This window comes from Periplaneta americana, chromosome 14 (assembly GCF_040183065.1).
Source record: "Periplaneta americana isolate PAMFEO1 chromosome 14, P.americana_PAMFEO1_priV1, whole genome shotgun sequence".
Lineage (NCBI taxonomy): Eukaryota > Metazoa > Arthropoda > Insecta > Blattodea > Blattidae > Periplaneta > Periplaneta americana.
In genome coordinates this window covers 126,462,914-126,484,379 of record NC_091130.1, presented here as the reverse complement: position 1 = coordinate 126,484,379, position 21,466 = coordinate 126,462,914, and the positions used below count along the sequence as shown (strand labels likewise).

General features: G+C 36.3%; 1 protein-coding gene across 1 annotated transcript in view; it reads left to right on the top strand.

Annotated features, from left to right (window-relative positions):
• LOC138713719 (serine-enriched protein) overlaps positions 1–21,466 on the top strand; it is a 300,616-nt gene that overhangs the window by 234,794 nt on the left and 44,356 nt on the right. The window lies entirely within an intron of this gene.

The window sequence follows — 21,466 nt, the reverse complement described above, 5'->3', positions numbered from 1 at the left end:
AATGTTTTCACTGTTACTGTTTTCTGTTCGATTTTCAGCAGTTGCTAGCTGATCTCGTATGTGAGAAAGATAAGTATATCCTACATTTTTCTCGAAAATAGTTTTCAATTAGTGTGTCACTACTAGGGCAAGCCCCTCTACGTCTCGATCCATGGCTATGGACAGACTTTTCTACAATTTGAGGGACTACAATGCCTTTCAATGAATTCCGTTTCAAGCCTCTAGTTTGTGTGTGGCACAACTTACAAAATATAAACTCTCCATTCGAAAAAAAATAACATATCTCCTCCGAATTCTCCACGAAATTCTTTATCTTAAATTTAAAACAAAATGTATTTTCAAACTTCTATAATACCCATTCGAAATAACACGTATTTTCTATTTCCTCAAACAGACCGTTTACCTTTAATTCTCTGAATGTCATTGGCTTCGACATAACAGTTTCTTCGTCCGTCTTCCTGTCATTAGTTGTGGCCACTTTCTTAGTACACACGACTGTCCCTGAGCACTTGCAGCGTGAGCTTTGTGTACGTTGTACCTGTAACCTTACTCATGCACACGACACAAGTCCTCAAGTTCCGAGCTTTGGTAATTACATAAAAATCCGGTCCCTACTTATCAGCTACAGTTCTGCATACAGTATTAAGTTCACTGTTCCTTGCGGATTCCAATGTAATCTTCGTTATGTGTTCTGATTCTTTTTCTCAGAAGGCAAAACTTGTAACTTTAAGAAATTTTAAGTTTTTTTTTTTTTTTTTTTTTGTTGCTACTTCATCATGCCTGACTTTCTGGCAGGTTTAGGGGAACAGGTAGTGAGCGATCTTTAATATATGGAAGGACCTGGAAGAAACTCTTCGAGAGGAATAGAGGAGGAGGAAAAAATGTCTTGCCTATCCACTTACATGGCGATCCAATAATCCCACCAGCGAGAAGGGAAACTGGTGCATTAGCCCTAGCTTGACTTGGGATTAATACCCTGGTGGAGTGGGGTAGGTTGTAGGCGGCAGCTGGGATGTGTCGGGAATCGCAAGCAGCTAGGGGAGAAATCCACTGTCGCCTGGAATAATATGCGATGACATTTCAAAAATCTTATAACGTCGCAGTCGAATCTCTTGTTCCGAGAGCGAGCGCACTTCTTTGTGAAATGTGAGGACTAGGCAGGTTGTTAAGCGCAATGTGGATCGTGAAATTTCTGTTTTATCATCTCTCTGAGGACTTGTTTATTTGACAAGAAATAAAGTTTAGTATTTCCATATCCATTTCGCTGGTATGTCTCTTTCTCTGGTGCTATGTTGCATATTTCTTTAATACAGGGACATCATTTTATTTTTACTAACATTTTTAATATTAACCTGGCTATACCTTTCTATTAACGATTGAAACAGGAAACACCGTTTGCTACCCTTTCCACGACGGAGTTCGATGATACTGGCGTAAAATACAAATCACTTTACTAGGTATAGGAGGGAAGAAAAGTAGTTCATCCATTTATGTAAACTAGGAAATATCGCAATTTTGAGTTTGATAATTTTCATTAGGTTTTTGTTTAATCAAAACACAGTACTGTATTAACACTTAGCGTTTTTACTCACGAATTGAGCTATCCATTCGGAAGTATTAATTATGCAGTGTATATTGTACTGTTACAGCACATTAGCGTACTATATAGAGAATGAAGTTAAATTGAAAAATAATCATAATATGGATATTTAAACACATTTTAGAAAATGGTGGCCGTTCATTTCGATACAGGCTTCAGTTCTTTTGTGCATATTATCGCACTATAGACTATTGTACCTAATTCCAATTACCAGTTTCGTCCTTCGTACGAGTAACTCATGTTGAAATAATTCTGTACCTACTCTATAAAAGAGTACCTTACGTACTGTAAATTCAATCTTCACTTCTGCCCGATCCGAAAAGATAAAATCACTCAGAAATGCTATCTAATGTCCGTTCAAGTGGTTTTGTCGCAGGGTTGTAGAAAGGGGGGGGAGAATCACGTGACAGTTAATTACTTAAGGAGGCCCTTTTATTTAAGTTATTTTAAACACTTGAATAATATTACGTAGACGTCCAATTCCTAACAGAAATTAATGTTTTCAGAAAAGAGCTAAGATAGCCCAGCTACTAGACTTTACAAAGGGGCGAACAGAAGCAGGTGGGGGAAAGCGGGATGCGACATAAGGAAACGGACGACAGTACCCGTACGAAAATATGATTCAATATTGAAAGTTCTTTCGTCACAGTAAAACGCGAACATATTTCTGAAACGTACTATACTCAGTAACTCAGTACTGCTTACGCGCCCTCGGCTCTGTGTCGTGAACGGTTGCAAGTTTACTAGTAGAAGGGGTGGAAGTGAAGTACATTCCAAAACTCAGGTACAATAAAAATTGAAGTAAAAATAAAATGATGTCCCTGTATAAGATCGCAGTTGTTAATGCCTCCAGATATGGTTGAATAAGATCTTCCTCAGTGCCGCTTTGGTAGCTTAGTTGCCAGAGCACTGTCGTATGAACACTGTGGACTCGGGTTCACATCCTGGCGATGAAGGAGTCTTATTTTTGGCAGACAAAGCCAAGGGTTCGAGGATATTTCTCGGGTTTATCTTGTTTCCGACTATAATCCTACCGCCACTTTCCAATTCCTTATTAATTTTCATCATTAAATAACCATCCCCGTATGATCGATGTTTTTCCGTCCATAAAATTTCCTTGACTTTCATGCTCTACCGCTTGCCGATTGCCGGGGACTTTCTCCGAATGTTAATGTTATGTTTTATTTAACGACGCTCGCAACTGCAGAGGTTATATCAACGTCGCCGGATGTGCCGGAATTTTGTCCCGCAAGAGTTCTTTTACATGCCAGTAAATCTACTGACATGAGCCTGTCGCATTTAAACACACTTAAATGCCACCGACCTGGCCCGGGATCGCAACCTTGGGCATAGAGGCCAGCGCTATACCAACTTGCCAACCAGGTCGACTCCGCATGTTACATCTAAGTAGGTGAACATTGGCTTTCTCTTATATTGACGAAGCAGTGTACCCGTGGCTAACGAGAAAGACAGACTTCGGCACGAATCGAAGTCACGTGGTTATCATGGCCATCTTGACAATCACATAATATTTAATACATGTTCAAAGTTCTAAAAAGCAAAGGAATTGCTGTATTAAACTCATGTTAAAAGTCCTTTTATATACAGGGACATCATTTTATTTTTACTTCAATTTTTTATTGTACCTGAGTTTTTGAATGTACTTCACTCGCACCCCTTCTACTTATGAAGTTCAACCGTCCTCCACACAGATCCAAGACCGCATATACAGTCATAGTAGCCTTACTGTCATAGTAAACAATACGTTGCAAAAATATGTTCGCGTTTTCCAGTGACGAAAGAGCTTTCGATATTGCATTATTTTCCATTTGCCTACGTCGCATCCCGGTTTCCTCCACCTTCTTCTATTCGTCTCTCTGTAAATGCTAGTGGCTGGGCTGTCTTAGCTCTTTTCTGAGAACATTAATTTCTGTTAGGAATTGGACGTCTACGAAATATTATACCCATACAATTGTTTAAAATAACTTAAATAAAAGGGCCTCGTTAAGTAATTAACTGTCACGTGATTTCCTCCCTTTCTGCGACGCAGCGACGTAACCACTTGGACGGACAGTAGATAGCATGTCTGAGTAATTTTATCTTTTCGGATTGGGCAGAAGTGAAGATTGAATTTACAGTACGTAAGGTCTCTTTATAGAGTAGGTATATAATTACTTCAACATGAGATACTGATACGAAGTACGAACCTGGTAATTGGAATTACGTACAATAGTCTATAGTGCTATAATATACACATTAGAACTGAAGCCTATATGGAAATGAACGGCCACCATTTTCAAAAATGTGTTTAAATATCCATATTATGATTATTTTTCAATTTAACGTCATTCTCTGTAGTGTACGCTAATGTGTTGTAGACAGTAGGTATAATATACACTGCATAATGAATACGTCCGCATGGAAAGCTCAGTTCGTGAGTAAAAACACTCATTGTTAATACTGTACTATATTATGATTAAACAAAAACCTAATGAAAATTATCAAACTCAAAATCGCGATATTTCCTAGTTTACGTAATTGGATGAACTACGTTTCTTCCCTCCTATACCTAATAAAGTGATTTGTTTGTATATTACGCCAGTATCATCGAACTCCAGTCCTGGAAGGGGGTAGCAAACAGTGTTTCCGGTTCTTAAGCGTTGATCCAAAGGTATAGCCAGGTTAATATTAGAAATGTTAGTAAAAATAAAATGATGTCCCTGTATAAACTTGTTCAATGTAGGCCATGTTCGCAATGAAAATCAAACATAACTGTAACATAAACACAGATGTTTGCCAGGTTATCAAATGGGATCATTCACAATTATTCACATAAACACTGACATTAACATTGCCGTTAGACGTTAACGTGAAAGTTTGCGAACTCCAAACTTTCACTCTTATGCTTACGTGATTTTCAAACAGTACACAATCGTGGAGCGCTGAAGTATACGACAGAATATGTGGAAATGGCGTCGTTGTTATGTTTCTATGGTTACCAAGTATCTTTGCGGTTATGTTTATGTCCCCATCATAAATGATGTGATTTTACCGTAACGTTTACGTTCTTAAGTTAACGCTTACGTTATGTTTAATTTTCATTGTGAATCGGCCTTAAGAATGTGACGTCGCGCCGTAGCCTGTCTTTCTCGTTAGCCACGAGTGTATCACAGTGACGTCAGAATAAACATTTCATGTCAAGACGTTAACACTTTTCTCTCTCACGTCTAAATATCCAAAAGCCTGATGAACATTCTGCACAATATATATATATATATATATATATACATATATACATATAAACAAATCGAAAATCCACTGCCACTAAATGTACAGCATCATGTGCTTGGTATCACTTTATCGTTAATGCAATTTATATTTTTATTTTGCTGCTTTACATTATATTAAAATTAATGTAATTAAACACAGGTGACTTATCTCCTATTAAAATGAATGAAACTATTGTCCCTTACAGTGATAGAGTAAAAAATCTAGGAATTTATATGGACAAAAAATTAAGTTGGAATACTCAAATCACACACACATGTAAAATAATTTTTATGAAAATTCACACACTAAAAAGAATTCGAAATTTCCTTCCGTTGCTTCTCAAAAAGGATTTAGTGCAGTCGCTCTTGATGCCTCATTTTGATTACTGTGACACTCTCTACACTGACCTTAACATGAAATTGACAGACAGACTACAGCGTGTTCATAATGCATGCGTTCGATTTATTTGCAACGTCCGTAGATCTGACCGTATCACACCTTCACTAAATATGCTGTCCTGGGTCCGTCTCAAAGAGCGAAGAACTATTCACTCTCTCACGTTACTCTTAAATATTCTTCAAAACTCTAACTCTAGCTACTTAGCTTCTCGTTTTCAACATTTGTCCTCATATCACGAAATAGATACTCGCTCACAACACCATATCACACTCTCCATTCCTAAACACAGAACATCCTTCTACTCTTCATCTTTCACCGTCTCTGCAGCTCATCTCTGGAACTCTCTACCACAACATGTCAGAGACCGTCGGACATTGTTTAGTTTCAAAAATAAATTAAAATTGCACTTTTTCAATTCAGATTACTTTCAGTTATAAGCCCTTTTCTCTGCGATAGTTTTGTAAAAATATAGGCTATATATTTCTTTTCCTTCCTTTCCCAATTTTGTTCTCTTTATCAGCTGATGAATTTATTACCATAGCCTTTTATTGTGAATTTTATTTAATTTTCTTTTTTCTTTTTTTTTTCTTTTTTATTATTATTTTATTACGTTCAATTTTGTTATATTCTTCTTTACGTTTTCCATATTAACCATTTGTACTAAATGAGTTGCTTTTTCTATATTCCAATGTATTTTACTTTCTTTTTTCTATTATGGTATTATTTTCATGTTGTTTAGTGTCGATTTTATTATGCTACTAGCCGTACCCGTGCGCTCCGCTGCACCCGTTAGAAACAAATATAAAGTAATTACATAATTAAAATAGGACATTTGATCCAGGGAACATTCATGTTTGATATAAGGATAAATCGTTTATTATGATACTTAATTTAAATTGTATTTGCATAATTAAAATGCGATCATTTTGACCCAGAGACCACTCATTTGGTCATAAAAATTATTTTAGGAAATACAGGAAACGAATGTACAGAATAGCCTATCAAGTTTTTTGTGCATAAGAAGCTATTTTAATCTTACCTGTCCTCGATTCACTCAGAAGTTACTGTAATAACATTATAGCATTATGTCCATCTAGAGAAACTACACTTTCCAATGGTGAATTAATAATTAATTATACAAATCGGTTAATTTAGCTTCCGATATTACTTCATACAAACACAGAAACATTCTCTGTAGGCTATCTTTCATACCTTTCGATTGTTGCAGTCCAAGGCCCCTTATAGACGAAGTCATTTGTTTTTTAATTCATTACACGGCCTTAGATGGCAGTTATTTTAATTTTAAAACTGATTTATATCATTAAATATCAGTCCTATCAAAATATTTCGAGGAATAAAACTTATCGGAAATTATTTTTAAAGAAACTTTTGTTATGTAACATTTTTCACAAAAATCAATAATAAGCGAGATATTTCGATTTATTTAATTCAGGCCCCCTTATAACCTCCCTTTTAAATAATGTATTTTGAATGCCATATAGCCTAAAATCTAAGTTACAACGAACTTAATTTATATTCCAATTTTCATCGAAATCCGTTCAGCCATTATCGCGTGAAAAGGTAACAAACATACATACAGACAGACAGACATACAAACAAAAATTTCAAAAAAGCGATTTCCGGTTTCAGGGTGGTTAATTATATATGTTAGGACCAATTATTTTTGGAAAATCGAAAATTACCAGAAAAATTTCGGCTACAGATTTATTATTAGTATAGATTATTATTTTTTTTTGTAATATGTTAGTATTCTGTTCTTTAATCTTTTATTAAATTTTAACTGCTTGTAAACTTTGTGACCTGGTAGAGTGTAAGAGAAGGCCGTATGGCCTTAACTCTGCCAGTATAAATAAAGAATTACTATTATTAAATGTCTGTGTCTTCGTGTTACCAGAATTGCACATATGTCGCTCTTGTGTTTAATATTTCACTTTGGCATTTTGTAACTCCCTCTTAGGGTTATTTTTCCGTTCCGCTTCACATCTCTTCAGGGTGTTATCTTACGTTTCCACAACTCTCGGGCTCTCTGTGCACTCAGTCGGAAAAAAAATAAGTCGCTGCATTGACAGACACAGTCGCGAAAATTCACCTCTCTAAGGCGACCAAATATCTCTGCCCCAAAACGAACTGGTCGTTAAAGAACCTTCCTGATTTCCGCTTCTATCCTCTGCAACAGACCAGAACAGCAAACACTTCAGTTCGTAATTAATTAGGAACATAAAAAGTGTCTTGTATTTGAATCACTTCAATAGTTTTCTTTCTCATTATTTCACCATCGTCATCACTACCATCATCATTATTAGCAGCCGCAGCAGCAGCATCAATAAGAAAGCAAGATTTTCAACTGTCTCTCTACTTCGTCCGTTCTCAATATCAAAACGATTATGACCCCAGTCAGTTCAGTCAGATGATGGCTGTGAGATTATTTAAAACAAAACAGAACATCACATTGGATTCAAAACCACGATCTGTAAAATTAAACATGATGTGTTCCCATTATAGATAATTGATATTTGAACATCATGATGTGTGTATATTATCACCGCCATCGTGATATAGAAGGTAATAATATAATAATAATAATAATAATAATAATAATAATAATAATTTATTTATTTAATTATTTATTCTGGCAGAGCTAAGGCCAGTAGGCCTTCTCTTCCACCCAGCCAGAACCTAATTCTAATAGAATACATTTGGTTACATAATTATTACATTAATATCTTGACCGTAAAACAAAATGAAAGTAAATAATGAAAGTCGGATAAGTAATCTTAGTGAGACAATAATAAACATTGGTAAGAAATAATAATAATAATAATAATAATAATAATAATAATAATAATAATAATAATAATAATAATGATAATAATAATAATGAGATAATTTAAATATTTATTCTGTGACATACATGACCATTAAACTTTGAGTAACCTGAAACAGCTATTATTAAGACGACTCTCACAGAAGAGCGGATATAATAGCAATAAACAGGCAAGAACAAAAGGCTATTATCATAGATCCAACTATACGCATGGAGAGAGATCTAAACCAAGCTCATCAGGTTGATCATGAAAAGAGGGCCATTTATAAACCTTGTATTCCCTACCTTAGTGCCAAGTATAACATCCCTCTCTTCAATTGGTCAGTGACAGGCTTATATTTTGGTTCTCGGAGTTCTTTACCAAAATTTACATATAATTTCTTAAAACAATTATCAATATCATCTTTTGAAATTCAAAAAATCATCTCGGAAATTCTTAAAGATTCCCTGCAGATTATACAATTTCATTTAACCACTCAGAAGGCCTTAATTAAGGATATGCCAATTTTAAATAAAATCTTTTATTTATAAGTATAATTTTAAAGTAATCTTCTAAGATTTTATTTTATAATTGATAATCAGTGGTGCTTAATTATTACATTTTATTTTTTATAACAATACTCATATTTAATTAATTATATTTTTATTTGCTATTAATTTCCGGATACTCGTGGTCATCCTTAATTAAGGCCGGACGATTTATTTTTCTCTTTCTGTTAGAAAAATATTTCCTTAGTCTATTCTTAAATTGGTTTGATGTCTGACAGTCTCTGGCATTACTCGGTAGGGAATTCCAAAGTCGAGGAACAGTCACAGTAAAAGAAGATGAATATGAGGATGTTCGGTGGGAGGGAATGGATAATATTGAGGAGTGTTGTGATCGTGTGTCTAGGTTATGATGGGTGGATAAAATTTGAAAACGAGACGCAAGATAGACAGGAGAGGAGAAATACAATATGTGAAAGAGGAAGGAAAGACAGTGGATTTTCCTACGATGTTCTAGACGGAGCCAGGACAACATTTCGAGGGATGGTGTTACGTGATCAGCCCGGCGAATATTGCAGATGAAACGGACGCACATTTTCAGAAAATGGACATGTCAGGTTTTGAATGTTTGATCCTCTAATGGGCATCTGTTATTGTGTAATACCGACGACGTAACAAGGAATTTTGACACTGCGAATTTAATTCCCACATTACTGCGATTTAGATTCGATTTCTTTTTACATGTCAAGTGTCTCGGTTGCATAAGATCCTGACGCAAGAACATTGCACGCTAAGTGAAATGTGTCGTAAAAATTGGCAGGAATACGCGGTAGAGACAGGAACATGTCCGTGACTCTTACACGTTTGTGTAACTAGGGATCGCAGGTTTTATTCATTCAAACAGACATACGTGACCATGTCTGCAGCGAGGGATCGTTGAAAATCCAATCAACTGCGGATGTATGAAACATTAAATTAAACAAAGAAATTTCCATTTCCGCGCCCCGTGAAACTAGCGGATTGCATTTCCTGCCTTTTTTTTTATACACGAGTTACTAGAACAAACAGGTTGAGTGCAGTATTAGCGGTTGTGTATTTCGATTAGCAATCTAAGCGATGATGACGAATTGATGAAGAAAATAAAACACAGTGTTGGCGTTGAAATGACATGGAACTAAAAAAAGTTATTGACTTAATTGTCTCGTATATGAGTACTGATTGAAGTCACCGCTATAGTCCACAGCGCAATGTGGTTTTTGACGTTAAGGGCCAGAATTCAATTCCCACTAAATAAGTGGAGAGTTCTCTTTATTTACTTAGGCATTGTTTTGCTTGGCGTCGTGCTCTAAAGCCATGTTGACCACGTGCCACGTAATGTCTAGTGTTCATGCATAATTCCGCTGGATTAGAACGAATTTAACAGACCTGTATATGAAAGAATTGCTGCTGTTGATGGTGATGATAATTATGATGACGCAGTAGCGGCTCGTCGTAAAAAAATAGGTGAAGTGCTGTCCACATACATAAATGCATGAACAGTTTTACCAATATAATGAGTAGGCCTACAATTCGTAAAATAAGTACAATTTTACTAGTTCTAGAACACATGCAAACAGGAAAATTAATTTATTTCAGGACTCACCCAATTTCTTGCATACCAAGTCTAACCTCCTATCTTTTAAAGCAGCAAACCTGTCGATAATGTCTTCATAAAATGTCTGAGTTGAACTGAGGGTGGAGAGTATATCTCTATCCAAAGCTATGTGGGGTGTAATCCTGATAAAATAACATAGAGTCAGGTAATTTACCGTTGCAGGGGTGGCTGCTTGGACACAAGGAATGAGGATACTATTCTCGAGTCAGGTATGCTTTATTTCTTTTCATGGAGTGCAGTTTCATAGAAAGGACTTTGCCGACAGACCTTCTACTGCCCCCTACTAATTGGTTGTCATAAATAAATGTCTTCCTTACTATGACGGAAATCTTGTCTTCTCTTGTTAGTAACCAATCACAACCCTCGTTCAGAAGAATTGATAGGTGCCCGTCAAATCCACGTGGAGGCAGAGTTGCCGCATCGTTTCCGAATTCCAAGAATCCCGTCAGTTTCACTGCATAATTTCGAAGGTCATCAGGATTGTGACAACTGTGCAATGTTGGGATTAGGGGACAGGATGGAATTGTCAGAGCTGTTGTGTAGAAAGTCATAAATCTGTTAATGGGTATTCAAAGGAATCACCGAACTGCACTCCTTGAAATAAAATAAGGTATAGTACATAGTACTGTAAAATTTCACAGTCCTTAAAGAGACCAACTTCAACTCTTCTCTATTGTTAATACCGTTAGATCTGCAAACTGGTTACTCTGCCTGCAACAAATCTGACAGTTCTCCGTAACTGAAAGACTCAGAAACGCACTTCACTCATATAATCTTTCTTCAGTGCGTGACGTCACGTTACCATGGAAACCAAGTGCTGTATGAGAATGGGAGCCCAAATAATTTCACCTCTGCTGTATTGTAAGTTCCAATAGACACCGCTCGGCGCTCGTAACTGTTGACATTATTCTATTCAGCGGACGGTTACAGGTACTATTTATACAACAAAACATTATTCATAATGACTGAAAAGAAAACTTTTTTTTTTATTTTAGAAATACGGTACCGGTAATAACTAGAATTAATTATTAATAGGAGATAAAATTGTGTTTTACATGTAAATAGGTGAGTGGTACTTCACCTGATGACGAATGTAACGATGATTATTGTAATTGTTAAATGACGAGATGGCTATTGGTAGTGGCATTTATATATATATATATATATATATATATATATATATATATATATATATAAAAAGGTATCCCCGTAACATGCCATGAAGGCACTTGGGGGGCATGGAGGTAGAGCACTCGGCACTAGAATGAGGTGGTGTGGTCGGCACCACGCTCTGACCGCCTTTTACCCCCGGGAAAGACCCGGTACTCAATTTTATAGGAGGCTGAGTAAACCTCAGGGCCGTTCTGAAAGTTTGGTAACGAGAAAAAATCCTGTCACCACCTGGGATCGAACCCCGGACCTTCCAGTCCGTAGCCAGCTGCTCTACCAACTGAGCTACCCGGCCGCCATATATATATATATATATATTTATTTAACCTGATAGAGATAAGACCGTCAGGCCGTTTCTGCCCCTCTACCAGGATATTACAACTACAATATGAAGAATTACATTGCAATTAATATTAAATTTACAATTACAATTACAATAAAAATCAAAGTACGAAAAGATTGTATGATTAATGAAAGCTAGACAATTTATTATAAAAGTTAAGAACAAAGAATATATATAGGCTATAAATGATAACGTTGACGATGGCGATAATTAAAGGTGAACGATGATGATTGTTAACGACGACTTGAACTTAGGCTTTTAAGGTTCATTGCCGCCCTCACATAAGCCCGCCATCGGTCCCTATCCTGAGGAGATTAATCCAGGCTCTACAATCATATCCCACCTCCCTCAAATCTAGTTTAATATTATCCTCCCATCTATGTATCGGCATCCCCAAAGGTCTTTTTCTCTCCGGCCTCCCAACTAACACTCTATATACATTTCTGGATTCGCCCATACGTGCTACATGCCTTGCTCATCTCAAACGTCTGGATTTAATGTTCCTAATTATGTCAGGTGAAGAATACAATGCTTGCAGTTCTGCGTTGTGTAACTTTCTCCATTCTCCTGTAACTTCATCCTTTTTAGACCCAAATATTTTCCGAAGCACCTTATTCTCAAACACCCTTAACCTCTATTCCTCTCTTAAAGTGAGAGCCCAAGTTTCACAATCATACAGAACAACCGGTAATATAACTGTTTTATAAATTCTAACTTTCAGCTTTTTTGACAACAGACTGGATGACAAAAGCTTCTCAACCGAATAATAACAGACATTTCCCATATTTATTCTGCGTTTAATTTTCTCCCGAGTGTCATTTATATTTGTTACTGTTGCTCCAAGATATTTGAATTTTTCCACCTCTTCAAAGGATAAATTTCCAATCTGGCGTCGTGGTCTAAGGCATCCTGCCTAGGACTCGCGTTACGGAATGCGCGATGGTTCGAGTCCTTATGGGGTAAGAAATTTTCTCATGAAATTTCGGCCAGTGTGTGGGACCGGTGCCCACCCAGCATCGTGATGCACTTGGGGAGCTACGATAGGTAGCGAAATCCGGTTACGCAAACCAGCTATAACGGCTGGGGGGCTCATCGTGCTAACCACACGATACCTTCATTGTGGTTGGATGATCGTCCACCTCTGCTTCGGTATGAGGCCGTGAGGCTAGCAGCCGGCTGGTCGGTCTTGACCCTTCGTGGGCTGTAGCGCCACGGATTATTATTATGTTTCCATTTCGTTCAATAGCCTGGTGACGAGACATAATCATATACTTCGTCTTTTCGGGATTTACTTCCAAACCTATCTCTTTACTTGCTTCAAGTAAAATTTCCGTGTTTTCCCTAATCGTTTGTAGATTTTCTCGTAACTTATTCACGTCGTCCGCATAGACAAGCAGCTGATGTAACCCGTTCAATTCCAAATTCTCTCTGTTAACCTGGACTTTCCTAATGGCATGCTCTAGAGATAATACATCAAATATTCATTATATGAGGTCTCGCCATCCTCATTGAATATTAACACGACTACTATGAAGTAGTCAATGTGTATTATCACCATTAAATCGAGAAAAAATCGTTCCGGCACCGGAAATCGAACCCGGGACCTCTCAGCTCAGCGCGCTGAGGGCTCTTTCCAACTGAGCTATGCCGGGACACGATCCACGGTGCCGGTCGAACTCCTCTCATTGTACTGTTTTACGGCCTACTACCTGCATTTAAACCTATGTAAGTCAATATGCAGGAGCGCATATTTAAATGACTTTTGTGGCCATATTCAACAACAGTTTGTGATAACTGTAAACATTTAATACATCAAATATTCATTATATGAGGTCTCGCCATCCTCGTTGAATATTAACACGACTACTATGAAGTAGTTAAATCGAGAAAAATTCGTTCTGGCACCGGGAATCGAACCCGGGACCTCTTAGCTCTGCGCTCTGAGGGCTCTTTCCAACTGAGCTATGCCAGCACACGATCCACAGTACAATGAGAGGAGTTCGACCGGCACCGTGGATCATGTCCCGGCATAGTTCAGTTGGAAAGAGCCCTCAGCGTGCAGAGCTGAGGTCCCGGGTTCGATTCCCGGTGCCGGAACGAATTTTTCTCGATTTAATGGTGACTCTAGAGATAAGTTAAAAAGTAAAGGTGATAGTGCATCTCCTTGCTTTAGTCCACAGTGAATTGGAAACACATCTGACAGAAACTGATCTAAACGGACTCTACTGTACGTTTATCTGAGACACATTTTAATTAATGGAGCTAGCTATTTTCTTGGGAATACCAAATTCAATACGAATAGGTGATTTGAACTACGACCACAGTCTAGTATATACAGTCGCGAAGCTCAATACATAGTAAATATGCAAACATTAGGTAGTTGCTCACCACTAGGATCGCTAATATCGCCTCATTAGAGGCAATGCAAAATAGTACTGTCACAGTATATTGTTTCTAGCACCCTCAAAACTCAAGCTTCGTGACTTTATATAGTAGACTGTGCTACGACGATGAAATGCCGATAATGTGGATGATTAAACGTGGACGATAACGATGCTTAAAGAAGATTTAAAAATCCCGTTATATTTACCAACTCATCATATTGTCAATATTAATGATAAGAAATATACAGGGACATCATTATATTTTTACTTCAATTCTTATTATACCTGAGTTTTTGAATGTACTTCACTCCCACCCCTTCTACTAATGAAGTTCAACTGTCCTCCTCACAGATCCAAGACCGCATATACAGTCACAGTAGTCTTACGGTCGTAATAAACAGTACGTTCCAAAAATATGTTCGCGTTTTCCAGTGACGAAAGAGCTTTCAATATTGAATCAGTTTCGCACAGGTACTGTCGTCCATTTGCCTACGTCGTATCCCGGTTTCCCCCACCTGCTTTTATTCGCCAGCTAGTGGCTGGGCTGTCTTAGCTCTTTTCTGAGAACATTAATTTCTGTTAGGAATTGGACGTCAAAGTAATACTATACAACTGTTTAAAATAACTTAAATTAAAAGGCCTCGTTAAGTAATTAACTTTCACGTCATTTCCTCCCTTTCTACGACCCTACGACATAACCACTTGGACGGACAGTAGATAGTATCTCTGAGTAATTTTATCTTTTTGGATCGGCCAGAAGTGAAGATTTAATTTACAGTACGTAAGGTACTCTTTTATAGAGTAGGTACAGAATTATTTCAACATGAGTTACTGATACGAAATACGAACCTGGTAATTGGGATTAGGTACAATAGTCTATAGTGCGATAATATGCACAAAAGAACTGAAGCCTGTATCGAAATGAACGGCCACCATTTTCAAGAATGTGTTTAAATATCCATATTATGATTATTTTTCAATTTAACTTCATTCTCTACATTGTACGCTAATGTGCTGTAGACAGTATAATATACACTGCATAATGAATATGTCCACATGGATAGCTCAGTTCTTGAGTAAAAACACTTGTTGTTAATACAGTACTGTATTTTGATTTAACTAAAACCTAATGAAAATGATCAAACTCAAAAGCGCAATATTTCTTAGTTTACGTAAATGGATGAACTACTTTTCTTCCCTCCTATACCTAGTAAAGTGATTTGTTTGCATATTACGCCAGTATCATCGAACTCCAGTCGTGGAAGGGGGTAGCAAACGGCTTTGATTCAGAGGAATAGGCAAGTTAATATTAAAAATGTTAGTAAAAATGAAATGATGTCCCTTTATTATGCAAATGCATATTCGTCTTGGAACTGTATAATGTTAGCGAAACTTAGTAATAAATTAGTAAGGAACTGATTGTGAGATTTCAAAGTATTCGTATATCCTGCCTTTTGTTGCAGCAGGTGTTGTGGCTTCCTGTGATGAAACAGAGTCAGATTATAAAACACTCTTCCGGATGACGGAATAAAAATGTTGTATAATTACATTCTGCACCCCTAGAGCCTCTAAGAAGGAATGTTGCTGCCTTCATATATAACGTAAAGGAATGAGGACAAAGGGGAAAGGGTTAATACATTTGACTACATTTTTACTATGAACTTCTCATACAGTTATACAATTTTGGTGTATTAACAGCGCTGGAAATGTATCTTTGGTGCAGGTTCTTTGACTTTTCGGGAATAAAGTTGCCGAATGACTGTATTGCATTACTTCTGACTGACTGGTTTCTATAATGTTGGCAACCCTTTGAAAACAGTACGTTTTTGTGCTGTCCAGGGTGTTATTATTGTTTTGTCTGCAGGAGGGTGCCTTCAGTTGCCAAGGTAACCTGGTGTGGGGCTGTTGCATGCGTGCAGTCGGTCGCAGGGGTTGCTGCTAGGGGGTGAATGCACGGGAGGGTTGCAACCTGAAGCAGTCACCCCAAGGAATGTTTCTCTAGCCAAACTCTACCGACTATTGATCATATAAATAATTCTTTGGCTCGTGTTGTCATGCCGATACTCTGCCTGTCCTGACATAGTAGTGAAGGTTCTTTGTTGTTTGCACTTTATTTCAGGGGTGTGTTCCATGATTTCCGTACGTGTCTCTTAATGTTTATATTATAATGCCCACATCAGGGGCGGACGCAGGATTTTTTTTCGGGGAGGGATTTGAGGAGATAGTAAAAATGGAGTAGGCCTAATCTATACTAATAATAAATCTGTAGCCGAAATTTTTCTGGTAATTTTCGATTTTCCAAAAATAATTGGTCCTAACATATATAATTAACCACCCTGAAACCGAAAATCGCTTTCTTCAAATTTTTGTTTGTATGTCTGTCTGTCTGTCTGTCTGTCTGTCTGTATGTTTGTTACCTTTTCACGCGATAATGGCTGAACGGATTTCGATGAAAATTGGAATATAAATTAAGTTCGTTGTAACTTAGATTTTAGGCTATATGGCATTCAAAATACGTTATTTAAAAGGGGGTTATAAGGGGGCCTGAATTAAATAAATCGAAATATCTCGCTTATTATTGATTTTTGTGAAAAATGTTGCATAGCAAAAGTTTCTTTAAACATAATTTGCGATAAGTTTTATTCCTTGAAAAATTTTGATACGACTGATATTTAATGAGATAAATGAGTTTTAAAATTAAAATAACTTCCATCTAAGGCCGTGTAATGAATTAAAAAACAAATGACTTCGTCTATAAGGGGCCTTGGACAGCAACAATCGAAAGCTATGAAAGATGTTTCTGTGTTTGTATGAAGTAATATCGGAAGCTAAATTAACCGATTTATATAATTAATTATTATTTCACCATTGGAAAGTGTAGTTTTTCTAGATGGACATAATGCTATAATGTTATTACAGTAACTTCTGATATTATATATTATAATATAATATAATATAATATAATATAATATAATATAATATAATATAATATAATATAATATAATGTAATATAATATAATAAGTGAACTAAAATATACACATTAAATCTAAATGATGTCAATCTTCATTAAACTATGGTTGCATGTAATAAAAATTAAGAAACATGTTAAAGGAATTGTCATTGCACCAAATGAGTGTCTCTGTACCAAAATGATCGCATTTTAATTATTTGGATGCAATTTAAATTAAATAACATATTAAACGATTTATCCTTCTATCAAACACGAATGTTCCCTGGATCAAATGTCCTATTTTAATTATGTAATTACTTTATATTTATTTCTAACGGGTGCAGCGGAGCGCACGGGTACGGCTAGTGAGAAATAAGTTTATATACTCACAATTTGTTTCCGAGTCACAAACATTTACAAATTGGCCTGAGTAGCGTAGTGGGTATAGCCTTCTGTGCTCGAAGTTGCGGGTTCTACCCCAACCCAGCTCGATGGCATTTAAGTGTGTTTAAATGCGACAGGCCTCATATCAGTCGATTTACTGGCATGGAAAAGAAGTCCTGAGGGAAAAAATTCCGGCACACCGCGACTCTGATATAACCTCGGCAATTGCGAGCGTTGTTAAATAAACCATAATTTTTTAATTTTAACATTTACAATGACTGCAATACAAAAACAATGACAGAATGACATTTACAGAAGAAGACGACGAGGCTTCTTAGACATTTCATCCAGTACTTCATGAGTTCTACTTCTACATTTTTATGTATATATATATATATATATATATCAAGGCCAGTCCATTTAATCTGTCTGCTCCCATCGTGCTCCTCAAGTAAGTCTTCAAATACCGCAGTGTTGAGAACGACCGTTCTGGTGTTGCTGTAGTTACAGGCAACGTGTAGAAAAGTTTCAGCGCCTTGTGAGTGCAGGGAAAAATAATTTCATTGCACCTAATCAAAGATGATATAAAAACAGTAGGTATTAGGTGAAGATTTTTCTGCTCAAGGAAATTTCTTCTCCACATCTTCATTTCATTGAAGAAAGACTCTGGTGATGCATCAACATCATTGGGTCAGTAATTTACTATAGCCTCAACAGCAGTTTCTAAATCTTCATCTGATGCTCGCATTATGTTTTTAGGCAGCAAAGTTTGTGTGGACTTTAGGATTCCCTTTAACTGACTAATGAAATAGTCTAAGAAGAGAAGGAAAATTAAAAGCCTAAAATACTCTTCATGACTCTCTGTCTTGAAGTAAGAACGCTGTGTTTGTTTTCCTGCAGTTCTTGGAATTTAACATTTTAGCAAAGAGAATTTACGTGGAAAACTCTCTCATTCCTATGTACATTCACAAATTAAAATTAATATTATTTTTGTTTCTTGTTTCGTATTTTTCTCAAAATTTCGGGAGGGGATATATCCCCTTAATCCCCCCCCCCCCTGCCATTGCATCCGCCCCTGGCCCACATAACCTTTGATTGAGGTTCTGGCTGATATGTACATCTACAGTCTGATCCGTTTGGGTTTGGATAATATTAATTTATTATTATAAACAGAGACCGGAACTTTGGCAGAATGCCTTTTTAAATGTGTTAAATCTATCTTCATTTTGATAGTAAATCTGTACGAATTATACCTTTGTGATTGAAACGTCATAGTTTTATATCGCCCTTTTCTGCCTTTTTAAATACAAATGCCTAATTTACAAAATAAATGCTTTTTTGTCTTTATTTGATTATTTGTCTATTATTTATTAATTTATTATTAAAATTGCCTACAGGTATATTTTAATTTATTTCTATAACCGCTACAATGAAAGTGACTTCACCGAATGTATATTATTGTCTTTCAGTCTGATTAGTGAAATACCGGTCCGTTACTAATCAGCGATGTATGCAAAGGAGGGGGAAAGGAACTGACCACCTTACCTCACTATCTCCTGGCTAAGTTGCCTCATGAGTTATGCCTTATTTGCGTCACTTATGAAGTTATGAGCCTGACTTCGGACAGTGATTAAACAACAATGGCCTTATTTCTTAACAGATTTAGGCCCGGTTTCTTCAACCTTTGTTAAATTACAACAGTGTGTTATTTCATTTTAACTGTAAACTTAACAGTTGAAGCATTTCTTCAACTGCTGTTAGTACTAACAGGCTGTTAAAACCTATGTTAATTTAACTGCCAAATTTCATCCAGTTTTAAATCATTTAACTCTCTGTTAGCACAGAAGTATTCAATATGGCTGGTGCGTTAGATGCTGAACTTTTATATCTGGATTATTTAGAAAATGATATCCATGAATACATAAACAGAGCGGATGATTTCTGTGATTTGACAGACCAGAAGTTCATACAAAGGTATAGGCTATTTTCTGCCAAGCTTCACTTTTCGGTTTCAACATAGATCCGTTTGTTTGTTTATTCTCAATAATTGGTTAATACTGGGAAATTGTTCCCATCAGAAGGCTTCTCTCGAACGAAGAGAAATTAGACCCACGACTTCTGTTTGTTCCAGTGTTTTCCATTTCACAACAGCAATACCAATACGCCGCTCCACGTTACTGTGATACAGACGACGGAAAGAAGAATAAATTAAACCCGAGAGAATAGAAAGACTTCTATCCTCTCTGAATCAAACAATGGAAACAAGCGAGAATCGCAATTGTTAGAGTTCAGAAAACAGAATTGAGCCTATACTTGGTTATAGGTTGGTTATGGTTAAACTCTAGAATCTCTGGTCCTAACAAAGAGTTAACAAAACAGAATGTTAAAATATGAAATGTAAAGTTGGAGAAACGCAATATTTTAAACAGCAGTTTACACTTTTAACTTGCAGTTAATTAACGCTATGCTAGGTGTTACTAAAAGTTTAAGGACACCCTTCAAAAGTGATGTTTCACTCCTGTCCTTACACTTATGTGAAACCTTCTGATGTTTATACATGGATCGAATACCTGTGAAAAATGACGTGTTTTACTGCAAACCCAATCTCTCTAGCTTCCAAACTGTGGATTATATAACAGTTTTTCTGTTATAAAAACTTATTGAAAAATTACATTTTTGTAGAAAAAAATAATTACTCCGGAATGAGTTTACTTAGATCAGTGAATTTTGGGATAGAGTTAGACATAGATCTGAAAGGTTTCTTGTGTAGTTATTACTCTTTGTTTTAAAAAAATTTGCGACAGCTCGTTCACGCATTATAATCCACATCTTTCTCTCTTTTCCTTTAGAAAAAAAATTCATTTTCTAAAATTCTCTTGTGTTTGAAATTCGCTACAAATTGACCCGGGACCATCACTGCCACGAACAAGAACGAAAACCTATGAATTTAATCATATACCAAGACGTCTGACACAATTCAAGGGATTTTGTAAATATTCCCTGTCATGTTTTCAAATATAACTACTCATATTTTTCTAAAAAATACGTATTGTTGATAATAATATAAATTATGTTAATATAATTATTTATCTTGTTTTATTATACAAACTTTTTGATTGGAAAATATACTAATTATATTAGATAAATAGTTATATATAAGAATAATCATACAACATCTACAAAATGTCCCCTGCATACATAAGAAGGTGTCTCATATGCCAAACTCCGAACGTATATGTGTTTACAAAAAACAAGAGATACTTTTACATTATTATGGGCAGGACGCTGACATACAGAAAAATTATTTTGAAGTAGGTTGCGATTGCAGTGTAATTAATACACATTGCTAGTCAGTCTGTAAAATAAGACCATAATTACTGGTGTACAACGGAAATTTTACACAATTATATTTAAATTGATATAGGTTTCATCTTTCGAAGAGGTGGAAAAATTCAAATATCTTGGAGCAACAGTAACAAATATAAATGACACTCGGGAGGAAATTAAACGCAGAATAAATATGGGAAATGCGTGTTATTCGGTTAAGAAGCTTTTGTCATCTAGTCTTCTGTCAAAAAATCTGAAAGTTAGAATTTATAAAACAGTTATATTACCGGTTGTTCTGTATGGTTGTGAAACTTGGTCTCTCACTTTGAGAGAGGCACAGATATTAAGGGTGTTTGAGAATAAGGTTCTTAGGAAAATATTTGGGGCTAAGAGGGATGAAGTTACAGGAGAATGGAGAAAGTTACACAACGCAGAGCTGCACGCATTATATTATTCACCTGACATAATTAGGAACATAAAATCCAGACGTTTGAGATGGGCAGGATATGTAGCACGTATGGGCGAATCCAGAAATGCATATAGAGTGTTAGTTGGGAGGCCAGAGGGAAAAAGACCTTTGGGGAGGCCGAGACGTAGGTGGGAAGATAATATTAAAATGGATTTGAGGGAGGTGGGATATGATGGTAGAGACT